Source organism: Polypterus senegalus, chromosome 4 (assembly GCF_016835505.1).
Source record: "Polypterus senegalus isolate Bchr_013 chromosome 4, ASM1683550v1, whole genome shotgun sequence".
In the NCBI taxonomy this organism is placed as follows: domain Eukaryota; kingdom Metazoa; phylum Chordata; class Cladistia; order Polypteriformes; family Polypteridae; genus Polypterus; species Polypterus senegalus.
The window spans coordinates 6,587,690-6,603,073 of record NC_053157.1 but is presented as its reverse complement, the minus strand read 5'-3'; the positions used below and the strand labels follow the sequence as shown (position 1 = coordinate 6,603,073).

The following is a 15,384-nucleotide window of genomic DNA, read 5'->3' as shown; positions in this document are numbered from 1 at the left end:
CCAACACATATTCTTTTATTTCTAAATACATTTTATGCACTCACTTTTTTGTTTTTCAGATTGTGTCTCCACTGATACAATTCTAAGTCTGCCTTTGCAGTCACAATATTGTAAGGATCTTTCAAATCTGGCATGAAAGCGGGTTGTTTGATGGTGGACACAAGACACCTGCTAATCTTTTTGAGAATGTGAAATCACTGAGCATCGCCTAGATAGCTCCGATGACCTCCAGCGCCGAGGAGGTGGACGTTCTCACACTGTTCAGTCGGCTGATTCTTTAGTGTTTGCATTAGGGCTGAGTCATTATTTGTATTGTTTTAAACAGCAACCTTAGCATTCCCCTTGGTCCTTCATTTCTAAACCTTACGTCTCCACATTCATAAAAAGCTTTCAATGCTGGCATCAACCCCTTGGTAGCTCTAACCCTATTAACCTGTTCCTTTAAAAAAAAAAATCTTTCTTTCTAGTGTCTTCAATGACAATGAAGGAAATTTTAAAAGAGCAAAATAGCCTTTAAAGTAGTGGAAATGGCAAATCTCCTGGTGGTCATAATCTTTTTTTTTTTAGGCACCAAAGAGAAAGAATGGACACCATTGTTGTAGTGAAGAACCCCGAGGAGAAGGAATGACTTTCCCCCATGGAGCCAGTCAGTCTCAGGCCGCTCCATCCAGAGCTGAACATTTCTATCATTCTGCGTTTCAAGTGGAGTGTGTGATCTCAATGAATGGAGGACTGTCTCCTAATGAAGTCTCTCAAATGTCTGATAATCTCCTTTGTGAAGTGTTATTAGATAAAATGATGTGCAAGGTATGAGTTTTATGTTCTGGTCAGCGATAAAGAGACAGATACTCTGAAATATAAAACTGGCACAACGATGACAAGTGGGGCACTCGTTATAATTTATTATGTCATTTAATTAATTTGATTTATCTGTTATTTAATTGTCATTTATGATCCACAGATCAATAGGGTGAGCTGCAATTCAAAGATAATTTGAAATTGAAAATCAGTAGAGTAATGACAGACAGGGAACAGCATGTGGAGTCCTCATTTAGCTGTTTATTATGCGCTACGTAACACTGAAGGCAGTTAGAAAAGTTACACTTTGGGGTACGTCACAGATTTGGTACTCCCATGGAGTTCAGGCCACCTGTTATATTTATGGATTCCTTTGATTTCATTGTACATTAGGAGTTCAGTGCTTTATATGACGATAAAAGGGTTAGAAATGCAACTCATCATTTCTGTGAAATGTGTAATAAGTTACTTATGAATTTAGTGTCTTACCGGTTTAAAAAACGAGCGATTCATTTAAAAATGCTGCAGTCATGATATCTGTGCTGTCCTATCCATTAATTCTGTGTTATGAATGGAGTACAATACCTGCATGCATACCTGAAAGGAAGTTAAAAATGTTATGTCTGAAAATCTGTCTATGACACTTTTAATTATTACCTAAGGTTTTTAAGTAACTGTGTAACATCCATCCATCCATTATCCAACCCGCTATATCCTAACTACAGGGTCACGGGGGTCTGCTGGAGCCAATCCCAGCCAACACAGGGCACAAGGCAGGAAACAAACCCTGGGCAGGGCGCCAGTCCACTATATTATATTATATTATATTATATTATATTATATTATATTATATTATATTATATTATATTATATTATCCATCCATCCATTATCCAACCTGCTGAATCCAACCACAGGGTCACGGGGTCTGCGGGAGCCAATCCCAGCCAACACAGGACACAAGGCAGGAAACAAACCCCGGGCAGGGTGCCAGTCCACTATATTATATTATATTATATTATATTATATTATATTATATTATATTATATTATATTATATTATATTATATTATATTATATTATCCATCCATCCATTATCCAACCTGCTGAATCCAAACACAGGGTCACGGGGGTCTGCTGGAGCCAATCCCAGCCAACACAGGACACAAGGCAGGAAACAAACCCCGGGCAGGGTGCCAGTCCACTATATTATATTATATTATATTATATTATATTATATTATATTATATTATATTATATTATATTATATTATATTATCCATCCATCCATCGTCTAACCCGGTGAATCCGAAAAGGGTCACGGGGGTCTGCTGGAGCCAATCCCAGCCAACACAGGGCACAAGGCAGGAAACAAACCCCGGGCAGAGCGCCAGTCCATCGCAGAACTTTATAATATGAATTTCAAAATATAGGCTTAGACGGCAGAGATCTACAGTATGGGTTTGTTCACTGGATGTCCAATTTTTTATTTTAATCAGAAAATAATCATTTTGAAAACATTTACTGTATAAATGACAGATAGATAGAGAGTTTGCATTAAGAAGACTGTTATTTATACTTCTAATACAATTTAACAGAAACTAGCCTTTAATATTTAGTTCATAAAACAACATTTGTACCCAAAATCTTCCAAAATATTCCTAATTGATTAATTGTTTTAAAATATGCAAATTCATCTTTTAATCTGCTATGAATGAGCATCTTAAAAATTAAATAAGCATCTGTCCATTGTCCTGGTTCTTGTTTTTAAATAGACTATCTTAGCTTCACCCAACAAAAAGTCTCCAAGTAAGCACTCGAAAAAAAAAAAAAAAAAAGCTCATTGAACATAATTACTGGGTTTTTAAACAATAAACCAACAACAATTAAGCAGAAGTGTTAACCGGGTACAATACAGAAAGAAATGGTAAATTGTTTGTTTCTGATGAGAAGCAGCACGTTGGTCAGTAAGAATTAAGTCCCACAAGGAAGAGGATGACTGTAATCCCCTGGTTTTTGCTATCTATTGTGGATGCGGCCCGGGCACAGACAGGCAGACATGTTGTTAAATCACCACCACACGTTTATTTACACTATTATGTACAATATTTACAAGTGTTCACACAAAGTCCTGGCCACTCAACGCCTTCTTCTTCGGGCCGCCTCCACTCTCTCTTCTGCTTTGTCCTGCTTCCACCCGACTCCAGCCTCGAATGAAGGGAGACGGCCCCTTTTATTCCTCCCCGGATGGGCTCCAGGTGTTTCCCGGCACCCCTCCCTGGACACGCCCCAGTGTGGTGGAAGTGCCGGCTGTCCTCCCGGAAGCTCTCCAGGTGTCCCTGCTCCTCTTACCCCCAGCACTTCCTGGTGTGGCGGAAGTGCTGAGGTCCAGGGTTCCTAAGGCATTGGGGCGCCCCCTGGTGTTGACCACGGGTCCCTACAGGGTTGGGCTTCCAAGCCCTCTACCCGTGGACCCCAAAGCAACCAGGGTGGCGGCCCCCACATGATCCAGGGTGGGCGTAGACCCTCTTCCGGTCCCTCAAGGCATCCTGGCCGGGTCGTTGCCCCTGGCATCCCTGACACTATCTATCTATCTATCTATCTATCTATCTATCCTGCCTACTATACTAAAATTAAATTCTTTCTATCTATCTATCTATCTATCGCACTTTATGATGGAACCAACAGAAAATAGAGACATTTCCTTCTATCCTAACCTGCTTTGTATTGCGTGCTTAGTTACTTTTTGTACACTGTAAACCCTGCAGTCCAAATAACTTAGTTCTTTTAACTTGTGTAAAATTAAATCTTTATTAAAAGTTCAACTAACTTAAAAAAATAAAGTTGTTCTAACTGGCAATATAATTTTGAGTTTTGTAAACTTTATTTATTTGATGGTGTACAACTTAGTTTTGGATTAAGTATCTTATACTCAGAATTATAAAGCCACTTTCACTGTGAATTCTCGAGTTATGACGTTAATGTGTCTGCGTTATTACGTCTGTTGTATGCGCCTCCACCACTGCGACGCGGGAAAGAAAGACGGAAAAACGCTGAGTAAGTATTTATTGTAATAATATATAATACTGTATAAACTAAAAAATAACCATTGTCTTTTTAGTTTGTTGATATGTATGAGTCCATTGTGCAAAACTGAATGTATGTGTCTTTTTATCTGACGACCTTGTCGTTGTAATAGCTCCGTGATATTTCTGTGGTAGAAAAAAGACAAGCTGAAGAAGTGTGGATGAACAGCCAATAAACTTCGCTAATTTTTGGCTCTTGCTAAATTATTCTATCATTTTAACGGTATCACGTAAGTTACGTTATAACGCTAATGCAACTAGTTCAAAGTTTCTTTATGGTTATCGATAAGTGGCTTATTACCAGCAACACGCTGTGACTTTCAAAGGGTGGTACTTAATGACATGAATTAGATGTTAGTGGCGAGGTGGTGTGGTGTCGTTCTTGAAAGCGCGAAAGCTCGTTGATTTTCTTCTTTTTCTACATTTTCTAAATACTTGTTGGAAGTGGAGCGTGCATTTTGAGAAGCTCCGATGCGAACTGAAGTGGATCCTGCTAACCGGTTATGTATTTTTAAGATCTGAAATGAAGGTGTGTATATTGCAGCAGTAATGGTATTTACAAGGTATGGATTGAATTCTCTACTGAGGTAGTTTCAATATTTTACGTATTTCAGTGAGGTGCAGTTGAAAACATTGCAAAACTGTTTTAAAAATCATTAAAACAGAATCAACTCGTGTTCAGCTGAGCCACAGAGCTGCCAGTGCTTACGTGAACAGGTTTGATAATTTGATTACATTGATACATTTTAAAAATAATTGTAAATTTCAGAATCTTTGTTTCATTTTGACAATTATTGTCATAACAAAACGTACACTCAAAAATAATCTTTTTTAATTTGTTTTCATGCTGTGGTGTCTAGAATGGCTTGGGGCTGTAAATTGTGTTCAGATGTTTGGAGCTCCAGAACCCAATTATTTAAACATTATAGGCTGGAGCACAGTCATTTTTCAAGAGTCAGCCCACTACCATGCCTGTATGATAATTGCATGTGCACATTTCAGACACTGAATGCTTTGAAAACTCATTTGTCAAGATATCATGAACACAGCAGTTACACACACAATGAGCGTGCAGTATTCAGCTGTCCTATGTGCACATTTCAGCAACCATTTTCTGAATCTGCATTACTCTGTCACTACAGAAGACATTTAAAAAACCATGAAACGGTGGTATGTCCATACAGGGACTGTAACTATAGTACAAATGTGTACTCTTCATTTAATTCTCATAAAAGTAGAGTACATCAAAATAACCTTCCATCAGATTTCTGCAGTGGCATCATCAGCATTAAAGAGTCAAGTGCTTTGGAGGAGGAGTTGTCTTCCCAGAGCACAGAAATACAGGATGATTATGACAAACAGGGTGATAATTATGACAAACTAAGAAATCAACTGAAGCTTAATTTAGCTTCTTTATTTTTAAAGATGAAGTCTATACTTCATGTCTCAGACATAGGTACTCAAGAAATAGTCGACCATTTGAATCAATTTTTTTCATTGTCCCAGCCCTTGATAAAGTCATCAGTTAATGACATTTTGCTGAGGTGTGGTCATAATGTTACAGAATCCACTCTGAATGAAGTAGTCAAAGCAGTCATGGATTCAAACATTCTATTTAGTTCTACTTTAGAAGGTGCAGAGTTGTCGTCTTCCAAACGAAGGAGAACATTTATTGAGAATAGATACCCATTTGTAAGGCCAGTTGAGTATCAGCTAGAGAAACCTGGTCATACAATAATGTATGTTCCAGTTCTTCCAATGCTTCAGGAGTTGTTTAAACAAACAGACATTCTCAGCAAGATCAGAGAACATAACACCGACCTTAACCATTATAAGACATACCAAGATGGCTCATATTTTTGTGACAACATCTTACTTTCAAAAGAAGAGCTCAGCTTTTCCATTCAGCTTTATATTGATGATCTTGAAATTGCTAACCCTCTTGGGACTTCTCGTAAAATTCACAAACTTTGTGCAATATACTGGGTCCTAGCCAATTTGCCCCCAAAATACAGGTCAGCATTGCACACTATACAACTAGCTTTGCTAGTAAAAGTGTTAGACCTCCAGAATTATGGTTACTCAGCAGCACTTGCACCATTGGTCCGTGATATTCGCACTTTGGAAGAGGATGGTGTCTTTATTGAATCTCTTGGTCAAAATATAAAGGGCACCATATTATGTGTTTGTGCTGACAATCTAGCTGCCCATGGTTTAGGTGGATTTCTACAGTCATTCAGATCAGAATATGTCTGCAGGTTTTGTATGGCTACAAATGAACAGTTTCAAAACACAGCAGTCAGAGAAGGTCAGTTTACTGCAAGAAACAAGGGCAGTCATGACCTTCATGTACAGACTGTGTTACAGAATGACAGATTAGGAAGCCATTTTGGTGTGAAAGGAAAATGTGTCCTGTGAGTCGTTACAGTACTTCCATCCTATCACAGGGTTTCCTCCGGATGTACTACATGATCTTTTGGAGGGAATTGTTCCCTTTGAACTTTCTCTTTGCATAAAAAAGTTGATCCAGTTGAAGTACTTCAGTTTAGAGTATTTAAACCAAAAGATTATATCCTTCCCATACCAGCACACTGATAAATCTGATAAACCTCATCCAATTCCCAAAACATTTCTCTCTCGAAGAACAATTGGAGGTAATGGACATGAAAATGCCACTCTACTAAGAATGCTTCCACTGTTTGTAGGTAGTGCTGTGCCAGAAGGTAGTGCTATATGGGCAGTTTTGATGGATCTAAAGGAAGTGGTGGAACTAGCATTGTGCCCATCATTCACCGATGAAATGTTAGATTACTTTCAATGCAAAATCAGTGATCATAGGCAGGCATTGCAAGAGGCCTTCCCTAACTGTAGGCTGCTTCCTAAACATCACTATTTGGAGCACTATCCAGATCTAATAAAGTGCTTTGGACCACTTGTGCATGTTTGGACCATGAGGTTTGAGGCTAAGCATCACTTTTTTAAAAGAGCTGTACAAGATGTGCACAATTTTAGAAACATTTTGAAGACACTTGCAGTTAGACATCAAAACATGATGGCATATCATCTTCATGCACCGTCATTTTTCAAGCCAAAGATACAGATATCAAGAGTTGACTCGGTTTTGGTGTCATCACTACCCCAGATAGCTCAGTTACATTTAAGGGATGTAACAGATAGTGACACAGTCTACAGTACCAGAATGGTGACAATTGATGGCACAGACTACTCCTGTGGGATGTTTGTATCTGCTGGATTCAATGGGGACTGCTGAAATTTACCAAAATTGTTGAGCTCTACATAGTGAACCACGTAGTTTGCTTTCTTTGTAATGATTTTGATTCATGGTATTCAGAACATTTTCACTGTTATGAGCTGTCAGCCACACCCACAGGCTTGTCTGTTCACCTGCTCTCTGATCTCAATGATACAGTCACCTTTTCTGCATACAGAATTGAAAGTTTGCTGCTGTTGACTCCAAAAAGATTCATACCACTCAAGCAAGATTAGGAACCTTAAATAGTAAGTAATTGCAACTTTTGTTTGGTCAGTTCTAATGTGGTCAGTGTATATTCTATATAACTGCATCATATTTTGTAATACAGAGTTATATTTGAGTTTTTTGGTTTTTTTTTTCAGTTATCTTAATCTTTAAAAGCTATACTTTGTCAGTTTTTGACCTTAACCTCACTAATGAAGGGGCTCATGATATTTATTTGGTAATGTACTCTATAAATACTATACAACACACAATAACCTGGCATTTGCCAATGTAGAGTTGATCAGATTCTTCTCACCAGCTCTTGCTCTGCCATATGCATCTTTGTTTCCTGACACTGTGCTCCTTGTCACATTATCTTTTTAGTGTTGGTATTTGTTAGTTTTTGATACTATAATGAAAAACTAATGCAGAACTGAGAGATATTCCATGGTGGATGATAATGTAAATTATACCATTTCTGGCTATACTGTACATAATAACTTGTGCCTTTTTAAAAACTACCAAATTCTCTTTCAATTATTATTTTATTTTTTCTTTGATAAATTTATAGTACAATGGCAGCCGAAGACTCACAAACGATGATTCTTCGGATAGTTGAGAAAAACCATGCACGCAAATTAAAGCTCAGCTCACGGCCAGCCTCTGTTGATGCACTGATTAAGATTATAAAAGAACAAATGGAATTGGATCTTCAGTTCACCTTACAATATGAAGATCCAGACTTTGATGGAAGACTTACCTCCTGGTTGACATCAAAGAATTGCCACAAAAATCAGTTTTGCATATAACATTTGAAGAAGATTTCAGTTCTTCTAGTTCTGTTGCATCTACTGAAATACTGTCAGATGTATCAAGCCCTGAACGTTTAACTAGATGGCCTTTGGATTTGTTTCCAGTTCCTACGTTTTCTTTTGATGTTGAGTTAAAACTTAGAGAAGGGAATGCAGAGTTTGAGAAGACTGGGAGACCTCTTAAACTGACAAGAGACCAAAAACATGATATTTTGGATAAGCTTGCATCTACTATCTATGGCTTCTCTGCTTACCCAAGTGGCAAACAGATTGCATTTGTAGCTGAAGCACTTGTCACAAAACATCCGTGTTTGAAAGAAGCAGGGTCTAACACTGGATGGAATGGCTGGAAGAACAGCCTGCTGTTTAAAATGGGCAATTACAGGAACAAGATGAGAAGGGCAGGATGCATTGAAGTCTCTATAAATGCTGGCAAAAGAAGCCAAAATAATCCTGACAATGAATCTCCACACTCTGGTATTAAAAGACCCAAGCGTGCAGAGGTTAACTTTCTGCCCAACTTTCCCAAGGGAGAAAATTCCACATCTCTTGAGTGCTTGAGGGAACAGATCATTGAAGAGCTAAAGAAGACTGAGAGAAATCTACCTCTGATTGGAAGGATGATGCAGACCACATTTGCCCTGAGACGACAGACCATCATCCAATTCAGCCCACCAGTGAAAGAAATTCTGGACCTCTGGCCTGCTCTGCATAGAGTCTGAGGTAAAATGGTTTATCTGCTGTTTCAATGATGCTCCAGTGCTTATATGCCCCATTCTGTGAAAATAATATTTATATTGAATTAATATGTACTGATGTTCTATTACTGTTTACATAGGTGTATGCAGAATTCCAGCGGATCACAAACCAGAACTTGCGCAACATATTCTATGCAGAGCTTGATCGTCACATCCCACGCTTGATGACCTTGTTTAGGCAGAAGGCATCCAAAACTGGAAAGATTGCAGATTCTTTGGCTGGCATTTTGAAAGTCCATGACGAACAGGTACTACACTGCCTATTTCAAAGTTACAGAAGTGAAATATGAGCTTTTAATTAGCCAACTTGTATGTGTGTTATTAGTTGCTGTTGTGGAATGCTGTTCCAGTATGTATCTTATTTTGAGTAAAGTGCTAAATCATTGGCTACTTGTCTTTTTACAGAATATCACTACATGTGTATTTCATGGCCCACATAATGCTTAGGATGCTTGGGTTAGGCCATTGACCACACCTTTATTTGCTGCTGCTAAGAGGGTAATATTGTTTGGATCACAATGCAGGGCTTCATGTTTGGTTTAGTCACCATATTTTGGACACAGTTTGAATGAAAAACTAAGCCTAATTCTTATTTAGTTCAGTTTAGTTTATGTTATACTTTCACTTTAGACAGTCTTAGCTGGTGTTTAAATTCTGAACTTAATTTATACAATAAAATGTAATTCTGTCTACAATTCTGTTCTCCTTAGGAATTACATGATATACACACAAAACGTACAACTGTTCTCCATGCACTTCCTGTGTTTCTGCGAGAGGATTGGTCTGGATTTTTGAGGACATGCAAGGTTGGTTATAAACTTATATCACACATTTTAGATTTTAAACTTCCTGCTTGTGATGGTGTATTCTTTTAAGTTATTGATTGTGAAATAGCTGTGTTTCCATTTCTTTCAGGACATTGATGAGGCAGAGCTTGTGAATGCACCTATGGCCCTTATTACACTGAACAGGGACAACACCAGCAGTCCAGTTCACTACCAATCTGAAAATGTCTTGATTGTTATTGAAAGTGAAGTTGTAATTACTCTTCCCAGGTTTGTGGATGCCCTTGTGGTAATGTTCAGTCTCATATATGCTCTGCATCTTAGTTATCCCAAAGGACTAACAAACACTTTTGAATTCTTTCAAAAGATTTTGCTTAGTTTGGAAGATGGCAAATTGTCACCCAGACTGCAGACTCTAAAGAATGATTTGATGATATATACCTAAAAACTGATCTGAGAAAGTGATGTCTAGCCTTAAAAGAATTGAATTGAAAAAGTGCACTTTTGGCACTTAGTTTGATATGTAATATACTGAGTCACAGTAGTTGTTAAATGTTGCCTGTTTCACTCCGTCTCACCACAAATGTTGAGTTTGAACCAGTGTACTGAGCTCACTTTTTTGTTCAACTTGGAAGAATTTAATATGTTCATAAACAATATGTGCATTTAATATGTAATATAATTCAAATAACATGCACTACTTCATGGCTGCCTGTAGTCTCATCCATTGTTGGTGTCATTTTAAAGTTTCTTAACTTGAAAAGACAATTTCAAATCTAATACTCTTAATGAGATGAGAGGAAGTCTAAGATGTACACATATTAAATTGTTCTTCAGTCTGAAAATTGTTAGAATCTGTAGCATATTGGCACAATTGGGAACACTAAAATCCTGTAATCCAGAACATTTGATCTGACACTGATGTAGAGGTAGCCATAAGAATTAGAAAGGGTTAAAATTTAAAGAAGGATATGTTATTTTATGTAACCTGTTGCACTATGTCTGTGTATGTTATGTATTTTTATAATAGCAATTTATTAATGTTGCAGTGAATGTTCAAATAAAACTTTTGAATAACAGTACATGCCTGAGTTTTATTTATTTAAAGGTGTAAGTACAACTAATACATTTTGTGTTTAGATAACTCGAAATAGGCAATGCTTTAATTAAAAATTTTTAAGTTACACTTTCTTAATTTGATCTGAGAATAACATTTTTAATTATTATTACGTATTACTAAAATATTTGAGTATAAATATGCAGTAATTTAATTTAACCCGAGTTAAATATTACAAGTCACTTACTCAAAAAAATAGGCTTGAAAAATTAACATTTTAAGTTAATTAACTTAATTTTTTTGTGGCAACTTATTGCCTCAATTTTTTTTTGTTTTGCTAACTTGTTCGGGTTTACAGTGTACCTTTGAGGAGTTGCACTTTGAAGACACTTCACATAGAATAAAGACAGATACTACGAGTTCTATATAATATATAGATAAGTACTCAATGGACTATATGATAGATAGATAGATAGATAGATAGATAGATAGATAGAAAGAATTTAATTTTAGTATAGTATAGTATAGTATAGTATAGTATAGTATAGTATAGTATAGTATAGTATAGTATGGTATAGTAGGCACTTGTGCCTCCTCCAGACCGCGAGGGGGCGTCCGCCCTGGTTATTTTGGGGGCCTCGGGTGAAGGGCTTGGAAGCCCCGCCCTGTAGGGACCCGTGGCCACCGCCATGGAGCGCCCCAGTGCCTAAATATCCGGGGAGCCCAGCACTTCCGCCACACCAGGAAGTGCTGGGGGGAAGACGACAGGGGACACCCAGACGGCTTCAGGGTGCGCAGCCGGCACTTCCGCCACACTGGGGCGTGGCTATAAATGAATGCCGGGAAGCAGCTGGAGCTCATCCACGTTCCGATTTAAGGGGCCGCCTCCCTCCAGTCATCGGCGGAAGTCGGGTGGCAGAGAGACGGAGCTGGAGAGAGGACTGGAGGCGGCCAGGAGAGAGAGAGGCATAGAAACTGTCAGGCCTGGACTTTGGGGAACGGTGCAAGAGGCACTGGGGAGTTCATGTGACTAACTGTAAATAGTTATTGTAAATGTAGTGTGTGGTGGATCCAACGATGTCCGTCTGTCTGTGTCCGGGTTCAAGTTCACAATAGATAGATAGATAGATAGATAGAATTCAATTTTAGTATAGTAGGCAGGATAGATAGATAGATAGATAGATAGATAGATAGATAGATAGATAGATAGATAGATAGATAGATAGATAGATAGATAGATGAAAGGCACTATATGATAGATAGATAGATAGAATTCAATTTTAGTATAGTAGGCAGGATAGATAGATAGATAGATAGATAGATAGATAGATAGATAGATAGATGAAAGGCACTATTGTTGTCTGATTGTTGTCTCTTTTTTCATTTTATATTTTAGCCATCCATGAACAAGATTTCAATACTTTCAGAATGATTTCTATCATTCTGCATGTCAGGATGTAAGACTTTGGGCACCATAACTAAAAAATCAACCATCCGTGTATCTTCCAAACTAGGACTGTGGGGTAGCTGGAACCCATTGCAGAAACTCAAAGGACACAAGGCAGGAGCAATCCCCAGACAGGGCGCCAGTCCTCTTTAGGGTGAACACGCACACGCATAGCAGGGGGCAATTTAACATCGCAGGTCCAGCTAACCTGCCCGTCTTTGTACTGTGGGAGGACACTGGAGCACCCAAATGAAATCCATGCAGACCCAGGGAGAACATGCAAACACCAACCTGGAAAGCCCCAGGCAGCGGTGCTATTACTGTGCCAGCCAAAAATGAAACACACAGTCCTTATTAAACATGGCAGTTATTAGCGGTGTACAATGCTAAAAGTCTGTTGAATCACCCCAATGTATTTCGCTCTGCACTGGTAATGACTTTGACTTTTTTGAGCCCACTGGCCTTTAATAATTTACAGCTAATATCACAGCTTTATGTAGGGGAAGTCATGCACTGGACACAGGGCCTCTGTTTTTGATGTCACATATGCTTACATCACATTCTTGTGGTTGGTTATAATAGTTAGTAGAAAAGCTTCTGCTATGTCTGGGCACCTCACTTTTTACTACTTCTTGGTTTTAAGTTCTCCGTCTCAAATCAATTGAACATAACAATTCTATACTCTGACCCTGAAGAATCACCGTCTGCATTTCTAATGTTGCTTCGTGGGCCTTGTTTGGTTAGATGGCATTTAGAGGTCTGGACTTTAAGTACGGCTTAGATGCAGAAGGGAGAGTGTTGTGGAATGGATTTGATTTTTCTAGGGTCCTACGAAGTATTTTACTCACATGCAGTGCATATCTTTAATTATCTTTTCTGAATGTGTTTTTGGTTACTATAGAGTTTATTTTATTTGTTTCATCTACACTTATGTTTTTTTTTTTTTTTTCTATTCGGTATGGGCGGCTCACTTAAAATGACACTGATTATTATGTGCTATTTAACATTGTGTATATAATTATCCTTTTGCAGTAACAACTTTAAATGTTTTCATTTTTAAAAAATAAAACAAAATCCAAGACCTGCACATGTACAGCAGAAGAATGTCTAACATACCACACAATCTAATAATGCAGTGTGCCAGCCATCATAATATGCAGATGCTTATGCTTCCAAAGATAAAAGAATTTCCAAAGCAGTTCAGAAGCAGATTCTGAGGAGAATTTATTCTGCATGCTAAACTCCAGACTGATTTTTAGGGTGACTTTATTTATTTTTCTCAAACTTTCTGCTGACGGGGTTTCAGAGGTCACAATCTGTTACTCAACAGTTTAAAGGATAGCACAATTTAATTTGTGGTATTCCACATTGTGAAAAAATTCCCTCAAAAAATAGCATGAAATTAATATTCATTAGTGTTACCTGGAACAAGAACTAAAGCCTCATTTTTTACCTCTGTTTTTGGGATTCTGTTTGGATTAGCTGATGGTGCGTTTCGACTTTCAGGTTTTGTCCCTTGTCTATTTTTTTTTTTTTATTGGACCAAGTTTTATGTTCTGGTCCCTACTTAATTAAAAACATGTCATCTCCATTTATTATAGCATAGTGAAGTAAAGAATGAAGATGAAACTGAAGGCCATCATGAACAACGCTGCACACTCTCTCCGACACACGAGCATTGAGTACTTTTAACTGAAAAAGCATTCGGCTGAAATAGGCTAAGAAACACGACGGGGGTCTCCTATATACCTACGGCAACGCGCCTTTATAATGTCTCGCTTATCATTAACCAAGTCAAAAGTATTCTTCTTTTTTGTAATTCTTATTGTGTATTTGAAGGGAGGTTGTTGTTGTTTATTATAACATTTCTCTGGCCTCATTATAAAGCTAAATTTTCCCATTAAGCCAAATAAAGATCTATCTATCTTATCTATCTGTCTTATTATATAGTGCCATTCACTCTATCTATCTATCATACAGTGTATTTCTGTCTATTATTTATATCTATTTATCTATATATCCATCTAATTATATAGTATCTTTCATATCTATTTATCATAAAGTGCTTTTCTATCTATCTATCTATCATATAGTGCCTTTCACTCTATCTATCATGTAGTGCCTTTCATATCTATCTATTTATCTATCTATCTATCTATCTATCTATCATGTAGTGCCTTTCATATCTATCTATCTATTATAAAGTGCTTTTCCATCTATCTATCTATCTATCTATCATGTAGTGCCTTTCATATCTATCTATTTATCTATCTATCTATCTATCATAAAATGCTTTTCACTCTATCATATATTGCATGTCATATCTTATCTATCATAAAGTGCTTTTCATATTTATCTTTCAATCTGTTATATAGTGCCTCTCACTTCTATCTATCATATATTACCTGTTATTAGTTACAGGTCTATCATATAGTGCCTTTATGTTAAGAGGCAGGTGGACCTAATAACTGATCACGTCGTATTAAATCCTATTTCTCATCCACTTTTCCTGATGAAGGTTGGGATCTGACTAGAGCTGAAAGACAAAAATATCCCCCTCCAGAAGTCACGCTTTATTTGCACACTTTGCTATTTTTCACCCCATTTTCTGATTGCTTACATCCCAAAGACATACTAGGTCAGTTTAATTGTTAATTCTTACATGTTCCCACTTTGTGTGTGTTCACCCCCAAAAACAGACCGGTATGCAGTAGGTTTGGCTAATCCCTGTGGCTCATGTTGTCAGGCTAGGCGGCTGACTGGATTCAGGTAATGGATGGATGGGATTTAAGTGCAAGTTGTTTTAAACGTGTAATGTGTCTTAAAAGTGAAACATTTTTCATGGTTATCGCTTTCCTTTTAAAAACAACATTTACAAATTTAGTGAACACAACAAATAATAAAACCTTTTCAGAATGGCAATACAACCCCAATGCACAAATTAGCCCCACACAGGTCCTGTGCCCCCCCCCCGCTATGAAGCTCATGCCGCAGCTTGTAAGGTGTGTGTGTCAATTTCCTCACCCGTCAGCTTAATGGACTACCTAAATGCAGGTCTGTTTGGGTCTAGGGGCCAAATTCAACAAATGCCGCCTTATCTCCCCCTCTGGATGCATTATCCCAAATTAAATGAGGTGGATTCTTTGTCAACAAGATGCACTTTCGCA

General features: G+C 37.8%; 1 protein-coding gene and 1 long non-coding RNA gene across 3 annotated transcripts in view; one reads left to right on the top strand and one right to left on the bottom strand.

Moving 5' to 3' along the window:
- frem3 (Fras1 related extracellular matrix 3) overlaps positions 1-15,384 on the bottom strand; it is a 205,632-nt gene that overhangs the window by 165,106 nt on the left and 25,142 nt on the right. The gene's annotated exons all lie outside the window — the stretch shown is intronic.
- Positions 3,804-8,116, top strand: LOC120527112. Of its 2 annotated transcripts, none has more exons than XR_005633280.1 (3): positions 3,804-3,851; positions 7,330-7,399; positions 7,930-8,116. It is a non-coding gene; the product is annotated as an uncharacterized LOC120527112 (long non-coding RNA). The 2 variants fall into 2 exon arrangements; XR_005633281.1 differs by lacking the exon at positions 3,804-3,851 and adding an exon at positions 4,338-4,409.